Source organism: Mirounga angustirostris, unplaced genomic scaffold (genome assembly GCF_029215605.1).
Source record: "Mirounga angustirostris isolate CCGP_5_RB_7025 unplaced genomic scaffold, mMirAng1.0.hap1 SCAF_5, whole genome shotgun sequence".
NCBI lineage: Eukaryota > Metazoa > Chordata > Mammalia > Carnivora > Phocidae > Mirounga > Mirounga angustirostris.
Window position 1 is genome coordinate 55,211,348 of NW_026991713.1, and position 17,430 is coordinate 55,228,777.

At 36.6% G+C, this 17,430-nt stretch overlaps 1 protein-coding gene across 5 annotated transcripts in view; it reads right to left on the reverse strand.

Moving 5' to 3' along the window:
- The window catches only part of SLC16A7 (solute carrier family 16 member 7), a 174,482-nt gene that overhangs the window by 116,670 nt on the left and 40,382 nt on the right, over window positions 1–17,430 (reverse strand). The gene's annotated exons all lie outside the window — the stretch shown is intronic.

Below are 17,430 nucleotides of genomic sequence, written 5' to 3' on the forward strand. Positions count from 1 at the left end.
ACTCTTACTGAACTAAGAGTGTGGCAGTGATTCTGATGGTGGGTCAGTGTTGCCATCTTTGTATTTGAAGAAATATACTAACCTTTAGAGAAATGAAGAGCTATCATTTACTGGGTGTTTTTCATATGCTAGGTAGTATTTTACCAAATAATTTATATCCACAACCTCATGCTCTAAACCATGTAATATAGACATTATGATACATACTTATGAGGACATTGAAGCTCACAGTTTTGAATACTCCTATATAAGGCCATTTGGCTGATAAATAATGGGTCCTGGATTCCAATTTTAGTTTGGATCCAAATCCCCTCCACCGAATAGGAGGCCATCCTTCCTATCCATGGTCAGTAGGTGAGGGGAATTTGATTCCCCATGTAAAAGATTTCAATATTGAGACCTAGGCACTAAGCGATAGCTAGCTGTAAAATATGCTGCCCAAATATTTTAATTATTTAGTTAGTTAGTTAATTTTAAGTAGGCTTCACACCTAGCATGGAGCCCAACATGGAGCTTGAACTCAGAACCCTGAGATCAAGACCTGAGCTGAGATCAAGACCTGAGCTAATATCAGGAGTCCATTGCTTAACTGACTGAATCAACCAGGAGCCACCCAAATATTTTATTAGGCTGATTTTCTAAATGCATATACTGGTTACAATAACCAAGTAGTAACATAAATAGTTTCTGGACCGGGGCGCCTGGGTGGCTCAGTCGTTAAGCATCTGCCTTCGGCTCGGGTCATGATCCCAGGGTCCTGGGATCAAGCCCCGCATCGGGCTCCCTGCTCCGCGGGAAGCCTGCTTCTCCGTCTCCCATTCCCCTGCTTATATTCCCTCTCTCGCTGTGTCTCTCTCTGTCAATTAAATAAATAAAATCTTTAAAAAAAAAAAAGTTTCTGGACATTTCCTCTAATTTATTTAATGAAATAAAGCAGATGTCTTTACATAATATGACATGTGGTAAAATAGTTAAGAAATTTTGCCTAATACAATATTAGATAAACAGTGAAGCTGTAATACACTGAACGAATTATACTATAGATTTCACAATTATGTAGTATATCTGATGATCAAAGCAGAGAACATCTTTACTGACAACTCTTCAAATACCTTCATTCCAACACAGCAGTGTTTAGAAGCTAGCAAATGTTCAATTATATTTATTTGGGGTAAAATTACCTGATGTGATATAGGTGATTAATCAATTAATAATAACTTCATTTTGTACTCTATAGATATACCTCAAAGTAGATTATTTTTCAAAGCAGTGGAAGAATAAAATTTCAACAAAATCATGTGCTTTATCAACAGCTTTTATATATAGCAAATATAACAATAAGACTCAATTTTATGCAAAGAAATGATTATTAACTTTAAGTAAGCATGCTGTTAATTATACTGAGAATGCTACATTTAAAAAGCTCTTAAATGTATAATTAATATTTTCCACTTAGTATTATTTCTAAAGTTAAGCAAAATGAGAAACACAAACATATATCTAAGTTTGATATGTAAAAATTATGTCATCAAGAAAGTAACATAAGGTCTAGAAAGATTAGAATTGGAAGGAGGCTGTACAATATATTTTGTACTTATTTTGTATGATTTTGCTTATTGTTATCACAATATTAAATCCTTGAAAAATTACAATTCAAGCGATAGAACCCATGGTGTGTTAACTTAATAGAGTCCGTTGGAAAAATTTAAAGAGCTCTTAATTATAAATAATATATTTGCTTTCTCAATGTAGAATTTATTTTTCTTCATATAAGATATTTCTCCTAAATTATTTTATCATCTCAAATATGCATTTTAGCAGATCTACCAAAAAGTCAAAATTACTTAATTTAAATTAGTGTTTGCTGAAGTAGAAAAAATGGCAAATATAATTAATAGGCTTTAATATGCAACTTTGGACACCTAAGTAATCACAGTATAACATTCAACAATTTGACTCTTTTTTTAAATGAGAAATGTATCTTGGTTAAAGCACAGAGAAATCATGTTATTAAAGCTGAACAACTAAGTTCTGTGGGGTGTGAGATAAATACAGACAGTCGTGTTTGCTACATAAACCTTTGAGAAAAGAAAAGCCTCATGCAAAACAGACTTGTTCATCATGAGCCCTGGGGATAAAAACGGCTGAAGGTGACTAACCTTTGTCAAGGTTACAAATTCTCAAGAGCAATTTCAAAAGTATGATAATGTGAGACTTTTTTTTTTTTAATTCCAGTTTCTAGAATTCTTCAATAATGTGGGGACAGTAGAGAGAGGAAATATATTCTCAGGGGAAAACCTTGATGAATAGCATGTGTGCTCTCGGAACAGGTTATTAATTCTGCATTTGAAACATGACAATAAGTTCTTGGCAATGAATTTATTTATAGCATTATTCCCAAGTTCCATGCAGCATTTGTACATTTCCCTTGTGAGATTTTGATGTTTTGTGTATTATGACTAAGGAGTGAAAACTGAATTAATGTGGAAAGCTCAAGTTTGTCATCTGAATAAAATGTGCAAGAAATTCCACAGAGCTGAAAGTTTGGGTATATACTTAGGGTGAGAAAAGAGAGCTAGTCAAAAGGAAAAAAAAAAAAAATCAAATACCTCCAAACATGATGGGAATCATTTAATGGATTGCTTTTCTCATCTGAATAAAACTTTTTTTCTTCTTTTTTTCCTGGAAAGAGTAGCATAACCTGAACACTCATTTTGCACAACTGATTGTGATCCTATTATATTCTGAATTCCAGAATTATAACAGAGTTAAAAGAGCACATAACAGAAGAAAACAATCCTGAGTTAATTATCCCGCAGAGTTACAATGTAAAAAGGAATCTTTTTTTTTAACCTTGATATGCATAAAAGGGAAAAAGTCTTCAGTTAAATTTGCTTTCACAGAATAATCCCTTTAAGGTTTCAACATGCTGCAGGAAAATATAATGGAAGCAATGTGGTCCTAAACACAAAATAGACAAGTATTCTACCATTTCAACAAACTTCCCCCTTTTTGTTGACAAGAGTGGCTCACTAGTTGAACAGAAGTATTGGAAGAGTGATTTGTGTACATGGAAACATTTAAGACCCTTCCTTCTTTGACTGTCATCCAGTCAATAGAAGATCCTACCATATTCAGCCAATCTAGGAAACATGTTCAGAGAAAGAGTGCTTTAAAAATACCTTTCGAGTCCCTGCCCTTCGATTCCACTCAACTCTCTGCCATTCCCCTCAGCATGCACTGGGATCTCACAGCTTTCTATTAAATATCCCAGCATCCTGCCAGGGACTCAGCTCAAAGTCTCAGAGTCAGCAACAGTGTCTCCCTTTCTCTATCTGCCTCAAGGACTTAAGTCTATCTCCTTTTCTTCTTTCCCACAAGAACCATTTAATTTCAATAAATTTGGTAGCTTTCCTATTGTTATCCCAGCATCCAATCTACTTGACTAAAGCCGCAATAACTTTGTCTAAATTATACAGCTAATATAAGCTCAGACCATGGCACACTCCTAGTCAAAACTGGTCAGTAACTTCCTGCCTCCCTTTCCCAACACTGACACACCACAGCCATCTATATGTGTGCATACACACACACACACACACATACACGCACACGGATGTGCACACACACGAATACCAGGGGACAGGTTATAAAATAATATGATCAAGTGTGTAGTTTCCATCTATCACTATAGCCAATAATACTAACATTGGTGTTTTAATTGTGCTCTGGCTTTTCACTGCCATTAGTAAATTAGAAGCCGTTAATTCTCTTGGTTTTAAAAATACTACAGAGACATTAGACATTAACAAGATACAAATAAATGGAGTTTAAGGCAACACTCCATCTACTGGCCCTGTCATACCTCACCAGGTATGAGATTCTTCCACACCTCAAAATAAGTTTATATCTTTACTAAAAGTTAATAAAAACCTTAAAATTTTTGAGTTATTTTATTTCATTTTTAAAAAGATTTTATTTTTAAGTAATCTCTACACCCAGCATGGGGCTCGAACTCAGAACCCTGAGATCAAGAGTCACGTGCTCTACTGAGTCAGCCATGCACCCCTTAAATTATTTTAAATGGAAGTATAAAACCTTCAAATGTTGATGCAATGGAATATAGATAAGAAAAGTAGAATGGTAGGGCGCCTGGGTGGCTCAGATGGTTAAGCGTCTGCCTTCGGCTCAGGTCATGATCTCAGGGTCCTGGGATCGAGTCCCGCATCAGGCTCCCTGCTCCTTGGGAGTCTGCTTCTCCCTCTGCCTTTCTCTCTCACTCTGTCTCTCATGAATAAAAAAAAAAAAAAAAAAACCTTAAAAAAAACAAATAAACAAACAAACAAAAAAACAAAAAAACAAAAAAAAGAAAAGTAGAATGGCTATGACCAAAAAGACCAGAAATAAATGCTGGAGAGGATGTGGAGAAAAGGGAACCCTAGTGCACTGCTGGTCGGGATGTAAAGTGGTGCAGCCACTATAGAAAACATTACAGGGGTTCCTCTAAAATTAAAAATAGAACTACCATGTGATTCAGTAGTCCCACTTCTATGCATATATATACCTGAAGATATCACTATCTTGAGGAGACATCTGTGCTCTTACATTCACTGCAGCATTATTCACGATAGCCGAAATATGGAAACAACGTAAGTGTCCATCAATGGAAGAATGGAAAAAAATATATATGATATGCCCATGTGCATATCGGCACACACACACACCATAAAACAGATTGAAATTCAGGCTTTTATGACAACATGGATGGACCTTAAGGACATTATGCTAAGTGAAGTAAGTCAGACAGAGAAAGACAAATAGGTATCATCTCATGTGTATGTAGAATCTAAAAACATCAAACTCATAGAGAGTAGGATGGTGGAGGACTGAGGAGTAGGGAAAATGAGGAGATGTTGATCGAATGGTACAAAGTTTCAGTTATAAGATGAAAACATTTGGGTGATGTGAGGACAGCATGGTGACTATAGTTAACAATGCCATGCTGAACATTTGAAAGTTGCTAGGAGAGTAGAGTTGTAATTGTTCTCACCATAACAAAAACTGATAATTATGATAATTATATAAGGTGTGTTAATCAACCTTATTGTGATAATAACTTCACAATATATATCTGTATCAAATCATCACATTGTACACCTTATACGATGTTCCATGTCATCTATATCCCAAGAGAGTTCAGAAATAAAGAAAAGTAATGTGAAGTCATATGGTAAAGACAGTTTATAGGAGTTATAACCACTCCCTAGGACTTAATAAAAATCACATGGCTCCAATTTTTTTATTCCTCTCTGGTTTCCCTGTGTGGCCTCGACTTTCCTGGTGTCCCTCTGAGCAGCAGACAGGGACCTTATTTGCCTTTGGCTGGCCTTGTGAGACAGGCCCCAGCCTACTCACTAGCTTTCATCTGTCTGGGGAACCAGCTATTTCCATTTCCTACCAGGGTGCAGCACAACTCCTTGCTGTTCTTCTCTACACTATTTTAAAGGATTCTTTAAAAATAAGTGTTTGATTTAGTGTTAGAGAGTTTGGGTTCAGACATACACTCTATTTCCTACCTTGAACAAATTACCTAACTTCTCTGAGTCTCAGGCTTCTCACCTACCTACTGCTTTCCTATTTCCTTATGGAGATACTCCTGGTAAAATAACACTTCAGTTCATTCCCCATGTGATGGCTGAATTTAGAAGAAGAAAAAAAAACTAAGCAAGCTTAGTACAGACATTTCTGGGCTCTCTCTTAACCGTATGTGCCTTCCTACAGAGGAGAGAAATTCTGGTTTGGTCTATACCATGTGATAATTTTACTAGCCCAAGTTCTGTTCCTACAAAGGAAATGCTATGTCTTGGAAATAAGTTTAACTGGAAACCCCATTTGATGACATACCCAAGCCACATTCTCTAGTTTAGCATCATTTTTAAGAATTAAATAAATGAGTCGAAAGGAGTAGATGAATCTATTTCTTCCCTTGCGTTAATCAATCAATTTAGCCAACATTTGGTGATCAGCTAGCATATGAAAGCTATTGTGTTATGAAGAGTAAGGTAAGTAAGACAAATTCTCTTTTCTCAAATAGCCACTCTTCCATGATGGAAGACAGATTAATATACAGTGAACAAGTCTGAATTATTAAAGCTTAAATAGAGATAGAAACTCTTATTAGAGTTGTCATATACTATAGTTCTTGTATAATTTAACTCATTGCTACATACATTCACATACACTAAAGATAAGAACCAAAATCGTCTACCTACTCAAGGCATCTGCCATAACATCAGAAAGCTGTTAAGAAATGTTAGGATTTGATAATCAGAACAGTATCATAGAAATGTATTCCCCTGTATCTGAAACCAATAGATTCATTATTAACTAGATTTTCCATGGACACATTAGCAAATGTGACTGAGTTGCTCATAGCAGGAACTCCTAATTTATTATTTCTGGACCATAACATGAATGGAGAAGACTAAATACTTAATTTAAAATTTTCCCTAAGTTTAAGACACTGCCAAGAAAATATAAATCTGGCCAATTCTGCCCGAAAGAAAAGCCCAATTATTGGTCATCACCATTGACATCAACCCACAGAAGCCACAGTTTGTATAAAGGAAATGAGGAGACAGTAAGTGACTTAGGGGAACTTCTAATAGGGAGAATATTGTCAGGCATGCTCAGTTTACCTCCCTACTGATTTCTTGATGTGTTTTCAAGGTAGAAAGGCATACAGAAGTAAAGAAAACATGACAAGGTATTTGGTATGTAATTTACTTGAAACCTTCCATTCACTCATTCATTCCAGTGATAATTTGTTCTTTTCTGCCACCCCCTGTCAACTGCTGGATTAAAGTTAAAGCTGAGGCAAGAAAGAGTGATATCCTTTGTAGTTTCAGGGTTCAAAAGTTTCTCTGAGGCCACACAATGATCTACCTATTTCCACACAGTTGAGTGCCTTGCGGACAGCCCCTCCTAATTTTCTGTGATTTTTTTTAGCTATAGCCAGGCAAATGAGATGCCACTTAGTGAAGTGTGGGAGGAATGAGGCTGTAAAATAGAGGTTGAAAGAACTGACTAAAGGGTACCACTAAGATGTCAAATATATTTGAAGAAAAATAGAAATATTTAACTAAAAGCACACAATGTGAGCCTCGGTGTCTGTTTCTAAACCATATACTTAATTGGCCTGTGATTATAATTTTTAAGTATCCAATTGCTAGAGAAAACCTAGGGAGTTAAAAAAACAACAACAAGCAGAGATAAGTTATTCCGTAAGACCAATGCATGATCACAAACTATTTAAGAAATCACAGCATGTTCCTACCAGCCTTTGTGTGTAGGTAGCCAGAGCAAGAGACCAGATCTCACATCCAGCCTAACTTCACCACTAGGACTCTACTATTTCAGGTATCACTGGTTCTTCCCCACCACACGAGGAAAGCCTTGAATAGACTTCATTCATCTGTTGACATTCAGGGGTACATGACACGTGTTGGCTGAATTAATTAATATATTGTGCCTTGGAATATAGCTACTATGGCCAAAGTCAAAAGGCTGACCTAATATATGCTATCAGGCCCAAAGAAGACCCACAACACCACTGCCAGACACAGAGAATGTCACATTGACAGAAGTAGCAATTTCTATCCATCCACTTCTGAGGCTCCTCTCTTAATGGAATGTCTTTGAAAAGGGTGCCCACCTTTGTGCCCTGCCTTTGCATTTTCTGCCTTAAGTCCTGTTTCCCAAAGTGCTAAGGAGTTCCTACAAAAACTTCAAAGATATTCACTTCAATCCAATGTATTCGGGATTTCAAAACAATAACCTGTTTTTAACTTTGGGGAGACTTTTCCCTCTACTTTTAGTAGGATAATGTATCAGTGTATGTATATGTCTGTTTATAAAGCAATAATTTGAAATTATTACATAAATACATTAAAATTCTATTTACATTAAATTTATTAATTTAAAAAATTAAAGCAGGAGTAAGATTTCTAAGCTCTAACAATAAACTAAGAACACTTTAAAAAGATCATCTTTTCTTTGTGTCTCAACTATAAACCTATTAAAATAATATGAGTTTAACGGTGCCTGAGTGGGTCAGTCAGTTATGTGTCAGACTCCTGATTTTGGCTTAGGTCATAATCTCAGGGTTGTAACCCTCCCCCCTCCCAAAAAAAAGAATGTGTTTAGAAATTCTCTGATTTTTCTCTAGAACATTAGAATATCAGAGTTAATTTTAATTTACAGTATTTTGATAGGCAAAAATAGGGCAGTAAAAGTTTTCTCATTTGCTTTAATGTGCACCTTTTTTTTTTTAACAGAAACAAACCTTAAAAGTATGTGTTTGTGGCTGATATGCAAAAAACAAAAGGACTAATTTGACAGTTATATGATCATATCCATTAACTATTTTTTTAAAGAGAGGTAGTTAAAATCAAATAAAACATTTTCTATTTGTTTTGGCATGCTTTTTGACCTCCTGAGTAATCTTCACCTTGTACAAAGTTATGAAATAAGACCTTCTGAAACATGCAAGTCTATATCACAGATAAGTTTTACAAAGGCTTTTACTAATTGGAAAAAAAAAATTTATTTTATAGTCCCCTGAATATAAAACCAATACCAAATGCTTAGGTGTACTTCATGTCTAGAAGCCAAGAAAAATTCCTTGATCAATTATGCTGAAAATCAACACAAATCAGAAGAGGAAGAAAAGAAAACAACAAACACAGGAATCTCTAAGCTTTGGAAGGTGATGTTAATGTCCAATCTCTTATCCAATTATCATATAGGAAAAAATAGGGTATTTTTAATTCTGCAACTTCAGAGGCCATTACTTAGGTGATTTAAATGGCCATACCTTTTAGGAAGAACCAGCAGCTATTTCGATATTGCTGTTTTAATACTCCGTGGTGTCCTAAAGTTCTATGTCTGGTGTATGGTCATCTCATAATTAATTGACAGGAATTTTCATTGCAACTAAAATGCATTACCCAAGGTTCATGGTCTTTTCTAACTTGTGAAAAAAATTAAGACATAAATAAAATGTATTTTTATAAAGGTGTTTATTAAAGGGGCTAAGTGTATGATGTAGAGGAGAGAAAAATATTATTCATGTTTATACATGGTTGGTTATTACCTCCAGAGTGATAAAAATGAAAAAGTATATTAGCTGAAATAAGCAATTTTATTGATATATTTGACAAAATAGACAAGAATTCCTCCAAAAATAATAGGGTAGACAAATATGGTATGGTCCTCTTAAAAATGTGCCTCAAAACCTCCAACTAGAGGAAATGTAATTGACCAAAGGTCCCAAGCTGCTAAGCTCTGAAATCCATTGATGGATTTGCATGGAGTCCACACTTCCCACTGGCTGCTCCCAGCCTACACCTGAGCATAGCAGGGATATTAAAGCAGACTGTACCTGGGACACATATGTACAACTGGAAAACATAGTACAACTAAAAGGAATATTTAACACTATGTAAATCCACACTCAAGCTTTCAGAAGAAACAGCATGTAATCCTCTTCTCCTAGGAGAGAGTTTTCCCCTTAAACTTAGCAGCAGCATCCATTTATGTTTATAAACATTCAGTGTTCATTAGGGCTTAAGAGAAAGTTCTTCAAATGAATTATTCATCAGTCCCTCAATCAAAACTCCATACTTTATGACAGTAGTTAGCATTAGTAATAAAGCCAAAAATAACTGAGAACCCTTCCATTATTTTCCTTTAAATTTCCTTCTCTCTTCTTTTCCTCACAAGCCCAGAACACATATTTCTTTTGGAAGCAAATGGCACACACTTAAAGGAGAACTTAAAGTAAGTTATTAATGATCAAGGCAAAAATGTAAAATCACATCAGCTGATAAGTGGCTGACAGACCCAAGGTTGGAGAACAGTGAGGACATTATGGCAAAGCTAAAGAGTAACATTCCTTTTGCTTCAATGACTGGCATGCAGCACCAGGGCACCATGTCATACTCTTAGATATCTCAAAACAAATCCACTGTTTAAAGTTTACACAACCACCACACGTGATCTTTGAAAGTCAAAGGAGACAGAGTCGCCCAAGCCTTGTTACATACAACTACAGAAACAGTATGTATAGCCACTGTATGTAGCCATTTTCATGGCCAACTTCAAGACATTCCATTGCACACCTTAATAAGCAGTATAATCTAATTAATCTCTAAACAAGTGTAATAAAATTACATGAGTAGAATATAAGGAAATGACTCACACCATCTCAGGATGAACATGAAGTGAGAAAACATTAAAACAAAAAGTTTTTGTTGCAGAACTTAAAAAAAAAAATTTGAATGCACTAATCTCCTTCACATACCTTTGTTATGGAGATATAAATCGTCCTCCCTTCTAATTGAGGAAGTCAAACATGAAAGAAAATCGACTGGTATTGAAAACAAATATAATTTCTTTAGTATTGTACTGAAAATCAACCATGAAGAGGGACAAATCCAAAACACACTGCAGAAGCATATCTTCATGATCGTGTCTTGTTGATGTGTCACCAAGTTTATTTCTCTGATGCAGGTTGGGGTGGCTGTTAAGGGGGCCTTGCATGGGAAATGTGAAGAGAGACAAACATATAGGAGCTTCTATTAGCTGTTTAGTTGCTGTCTCCCCAACAGCCAAATTTACATTTATCTTTCATTCTATGAAGCAAATTGTGCACCAGAGCCTTTAGCAATATTATTTTTACATATGAGTAGGGTAGACAAATATGGTATGGTCCTCTTAAAAATGTGCCTCAAAACCTCCAACTAGAGGAAATGTAATTGACCAAAGGTCCCAAGCTGCTAAGCTCTGAAATCCATTGATGGATTTGCATGGAGTCCACACTTCCCACTGGCTGCTCCCAGCCTACACCTGAGCATAGCAGGGATATTAAAGCAGACTGTACCTGGGACACATGGGACTCCCCGTAACCAATTTTGGCCGGGGATTCCCACATAGTCTTGCCTGGCCTTAGTTGGATATTCAATAGTTATCTTTGGGGAAAATAAACCATTATTACTAAGCTGTCAAACCCAGACTGCTTCATAAACATCAGAAATTGATTAAGTGTGAAACTTAGTTTTAAAGTAATTTTCAGCTTCCCAATGTTATTCCAGGAAGCTGAAGTACAACACATGAGTTAGAAAACTACAGAGAAAGAGATTTTTGTTCCATGTAAATATAACCTCTGATAGCCAGAGGTAAATGGACTGCTCAATCCTCTCAATTACTCTTTGATAATATTTACACCCCCATTTTACAGAACAGGAAACACTCGGCTTAGAGAAGCCAAGTTTTCAGGGTTACAAAAATTTAGGAGCAGGAGACAATATTCCAACCTCAAACTTGCTCCAACTCTTACCATGCAGTTAGAAGACATAACTTTCATGAAAAGATCCTGAATGTTTGCATCGGTCACCGAGGATGGTCGAACTACGTGGTGTGTAAAAACACTTCCAGTGCTAAACTTTGATGAATTTTATGAGAAAATTCATGTGACAATGTCATAGCTGTTTTATTTCATATAAGCCAACTTTCTTTTTCATGCATTGTGGAACAAGGAAATGTATAGATAGAGACAATTTAAAATTCTTAATTTGTATTATAGTTGCCACAGTGCTAAGGTAAGACTATGTTGTTTTTAAATATAGCACAGGAAATTAATATCATTAATTAGGAATCTGTTCTAATAATCAAAAGATGATAACGTATAAATCCTAAACACTAAATATTAAATCAATACAGTCTAATGATTTGATCTAGTGAAATATTGCAAAGATATATCTACAAAATATGTATTAATATCAGGTTTAGGCTTCTTTTTTTTTTTTAAAGATTTATTTATTCATTTGAGAGAGCGAGAATGAGAGAGCACATGAGAGGGGGGAGGGTCAGAGGGAGAAGCAGACTCCCTGCTGAGCAGGGAGCCCGATGCGGGACTCGATCCAGGGACTCCAGGATCATGACCTGAGCCGAAGGCAGTTGCTTAACCAACTGAGCCACCCAGGCGCCCAGGTTTAGGATTTTTTTAGGTAAAATTCTATTAAGCAAGTCCACAAATCCAGAGGTATAAATCCAATTAATTTCTTTTTTAAGATTTTTTTTTATTTATTTATTCATGAGAGACAGAGAGAGAGAGAGAGAGAGGCAGAGGGAGAAGCAGGCTCCCAAGGAGCAGGGAGCCTGATGCGGGACTCGATCCCAGGACACTGGGATCATGATCTGAGCCGAAGGCAGACGCTTAACCATCTGAGCCACCCAGGCGCCCAAATCCAATTAATTTTATCCAACTCTTACATTGAACTGACCAACAAGGTATCAGCCCAGCACCTAGAGAACTTTAAACAGCACCACCCCCACTTAGTTCAAATGTTAATGTGGCTGAAGTCAAGTCATGGCACTATTTGGAACCAAAGAAACAAAATATCTTTATACCAAAGTTCCATTTACAAATTTGAAGCCACCAAATTCCACTGGTGCCTCTGGTCCCATCACTCTCAAGGTCTAAATGAACTGTTCCTCTAATCACTAATCCTCTATCTCAATCTCACATTCCCAGGGTTAAGTATTTTTTCCCATTAGGTTTATGCTCTCACCCTACCACAGCCTCTTGGAAGTCCTTCCTAACATTTTCCACCATATCTTCTTGAGCTCCCCCCTTTTTTTTTAATAAACAAACTTTCTTATTGCTCACATGGACATTGTGTTGTCTTCCTACATTCTTTTCTCCTTGAGGACCTGACTCACATGTAGTACTCTTGAACACATATCCGTATCATCAAATCCAGAACACAGGCTCAGCAAAATCCTAGTTCCACTTTGTGGCTTTTGTATTGTTTCTTTTTTTAACTCATACAAGGAAATCTTTCTTCAATTAAGTTCCTTTCACCCTGAATACTAGGACTCATCAGCTGTCAGGTCATTTCTTCAAAACCCATTTCTTTTCACTCTAAAGTTCCACCATAATCAATATGCATAATCAGTACCCATGTACTGCAACCATATCTTCTCCAGAGAATTCATGACCTTCACTCCCATTCTCATTTTAGTAACTCTCTTCCAACTTAAACCTAATGGCCAAGCTGAATGCCTCTACCACCGGACTCTGAAACATTGAAAGTCTACATCTCACTTAGTTTCCTATCTTTCATGCAACCTTAAAAATGTTATTTCCATCAATCCTTGAAATTTTCCACTCCCTTGACACTGACATCTTCTCCCAAGTTATGAGTCCTTTTCTAACCTCCATTTCTTCTCTGTTCAGCTGCAATGCTGATCTTCATTCAAATCCCAGTTCTGCTATTTATTGGTAAAATATCTTGGGAAAGTTACTTAACTGGATCCTAAATTTGTTTTTTCAAGACAGGAATAACACTTATGCCTCATCGTTAAGAAGGTAATAAATATGGCAACATACGTAACGTCCTAAGTATAATTCCTAGCACATTTTATAAGTACTCAGTAAATATTAACATCACCATGCCTTTGTCTCCCTACAACAAGGATTTTGAAAATTCCAAACTCAGAATGGGCCCTGTGACTATAGTGCCGAGTAGAACTGGGGAAAAGATGGATTTCCTGTATAGACTGATGCTACTACACGTTTCAATGTTAGCATGCTCCTCAATGCCTCTCTAGTAAGCTTTCCTCACACCTGCTGGCATTTCCCTTTCCTTTCCACTATGGCTCTATACATCCTCCCGTCTCCTCAAGTTCCCTACTCACCCCCAGTCATCACCTGTGGTCCATCTGGCTTCTTATCCTCAGAGAAAAAGAAGGCCATCAGACCCAGCATAAAGTCTCACAGAGTCTTGTTCTTGCCTGTACACTCTGTATGCCTATTAGTCCTTCACTCATTCCCACCTGCCCTCACCTGATAGTGATCATTTCTTCTTGACCTTTGATGGTTTGGCCATCTGATCTAACCCCCCTCTAGTATCCTGTAATGCCACTTCTTCCCTTGCACTATACACTCTAACACTGAATTAATTTCAGTTTCCAGCTCGTTCCCATACTTTTCACACCTTTGTGTCTTTACTACCTTAGTCAGTGTCAATGCCTATTGAGGAACCTTCTCACTCCTGTTGGGCAAGCTCCTATTTATTCCTCAAGACCCAAGTTAAGAGTTCCTCCTCTGTGAGAGTGGTATACAAGACATGACGGAGAGGATAATGAGAAATATTGGCAGGATAAGAAACTCCCAGGAAGGGTGATAATAAGGAAGACCCACAATATCTGGAGTTGATAGATGATAATGACTTTCAATTACGATACTGGGTTTCATGCTTAACTTCTATCTTTCACATACATTTACACTTATTTCATGAAAAGCATTTCCACTGTTCCCTGACAGCTAAGAAATAGAGTCTTAAGCCTTTCAAATCTGCCGATAATTACAAAAATATCTCCAACTGTCAGGAAATTACCAGTTTTCCATCTGTTTATGAAGCGAGTTGAAAAGGGCAGGGCGGAAAAAGAAGTCAAGCTACAACACACATGTATGTTGGAGAGGAAATCAAAATCAAATAAACAGACATCACTGATTTAGATTTTTCTGCAATTTTCACAAATTCCTTAACTACCAGTTAGTTATAATATCATTACAATACAGCCCTAAGGTAAATTCTGAAACTGAAATTTAGGGTTTTATAATCTTGAACTGCAATAAAGACAGGGCCTCGGTTGTTATTAACATCTGGCAACATTGCACATTGCTTTGCTTTGCTTGCATTTTTTTTTTTTTGGTTGTTTAATTGTTTGTTTTATTTTGGCCATTCTGTTTTATTAAGTCCTATATGACATAAATTCTCCTAGCTTTACTGCTATTTAGATTTTATGCCAAATGTTAGCAATATCTGAGGCCAAATATTCAAACTAAAAGCATACTCTCAGTATTTTAGTACAAAACCCACATGCTCAGAGCTGCAGCAGGATAGATACTACTATTTTTTTTTTTAAGATTTTATTTGTTTATTTGACAGAGAGAGACACAGCAAGAGAGGGAACACAAACAGGGGGAGTGGGAGACGGAGAAGCAGGCTTCCCGCCGAGCAGAGAGCCTGATACGGGGCTCGATCCCAGGACCCTGGGATCATGACCTGAGCCGAAGGCAGACACTTAACGACTGAGCCACCCAGGCGCCCCGATACTACTCTTTAAAGGTCAGTGTAATAATCATCTCCATGGATATTTATGCTTTTTTTGTGAACAGATGTAGGTCATTGTTGAGACAGTTTCAAAGTCACCTTCCAACGCTGGAATACAGATTTGACATTTGGTAAATTTTCAAAACCCGTTAGTATAACACAATTTTCTTCAATTCACCAAAATTCCCTTTGTGCTGTGGAAAGGCCGCTGGAAGACCAATGTTTTCAAACTGTTCAGCTTGATTACCCTGGTGCGGTACAACTTATCTAAAGCTATTTTAAGCATCTTCTTGGGTTACAGTAAGCTATATTGTAAATCTAATTACATTTGCCCACAGGAAAATAAGTACATGAGAATCCTGCTCTGTAATCTACTTAATAAAAGGCTCTATATTTTTCTTCATAGCCTTTATCAAAATTGTTGTTATACAGTTATTTGTGTTTCTAATGACACTCTCTGCCACTATAAATTCCACAGGGGCATGTGGAAGTGTTGTATATGAGGTACCTAGTACAGTGCCCAGAGGACCAACCAATACATGTTTGATGAATGAGTGAACGAATGAATGGTGACCATGTAAGAGATAACTAAATTTATATACATTTACGCTTGTCACTCTAAACTCAGGCTGAAAACATATACATATTTCAGAGACTTGTTGGAACATAGTGTGGTGTACTGTAATAAAGCATAGACTTTCAATTCTAATGGATGGATTTAATATCAGATCTGGTATTTAATATTTGTGTGATAAAGGCAAGTAGATTGAACTCTTTAACCCTTGGAGTAAGTATTAAAGATAATGCATACAAAAGTATGCAGCCCAGTCCATGGCACAGAGCAAGGCCTTAATGTGGTAGGTAATATCACTTATTAATATTTCATATAGCTTTTAAGTGAATTATATTAATATAAATTATCCCAAGGCTTTGTAAAATTGACAAAATAAATCTATTTTGAGCATATGTTGGCAGTGATAATTCATCAGTAATTTATGGCACTAAAACGAATTTTCCAACACCTTCATGCCTGTTTTCCCAATTATTATAAGCTGTTTAGGTAAGCTACTTTCAATTAAATTGCATAATTTCCTATTCTGTACACTATTTCCAAATCCTTCACAACTATTTGGAATCTCTCTCAATGGGTTTCCATAATCACAATCTTAACTCATGGCTAGTTCAATTCTCTGGCCTAGATTGCATGTTCTTTCTCAATCAACTTTCATTTCATTATTGCCCCTATTTTCCATAATTTCAACCACTCTCATAGTGGAAAAAGCAAATCTTCCCTAAATTGTGTTCTCCCTTCTGGACTGTACAGTCTTTCAGGCTCTTTCTTCTGCATGAAAAATCAGATCCAATCTAAAGTCTTAATATTCATTTATTTGTTCATGGACATATACTAAGTACCATCCATGCTCTGGTATGAATGTTTGTGTCCCCCAAAATTCATATGTTGAAAACCTAATGTCTAAGTTAATGGTATTAGATGGTGTCGCCTTGTGGGAGGTGACTAGGAAAGGGATTAGTGCCTTAAAAGAGGCTCTAGAGCTACCTTGTCTTTCCCACCATTTGAGGATACAACACGAAATCCATGACCCAGAAGAGGGCCTCCATCTGACCACGCCGGCACCCTGATCTCAGACTTCCAGCCTCCAGAACGGTGAGAAATAAATGTCTTTTGTTTATAAGCTTCCCAGTCTATGGAATTTTGATATAGTAGCAAAATCTATATGCCAGATACTATGTTAGATTACAGAGTTACAAAGAGGAAACAGTATGGTCTCTAGTATCCGTCATATCTGTCAATCAAATGGTAAAAAATTAAAATATCATTGAAAAAAATCCTACACAATTGCAAGAGCTCACAATCTAATTAGGGAATGCAAACTTAGAAACAGTTATGAAAAATGTGGTAAGTGAAATAACCATGTGCACGGCTTTATGAAAACAGAGAAGGGATATCTAACTAGCCTGAAGTAAGTGATGGACAGGGACAGAATCCTGGAAAGCAATGGTTCTTAGAAGATAAAGAGGAAACAAGGAGCTAAAAGGTCAAGGGGAGGTGCGTTCCAGGCCTGAGGGCCAGTATGAAGCAATACAACAAACGATCATCTATTCATATAGCAAACGCTAAGGCAGCAAATTTACTTTGAAACTCTTTTTTTAGCCAAACTGTGTAAAGAGTTGAGATGTCCTTCAACAGATGAATGGATAAAGATGTGGTTCATATATACAATGGAAT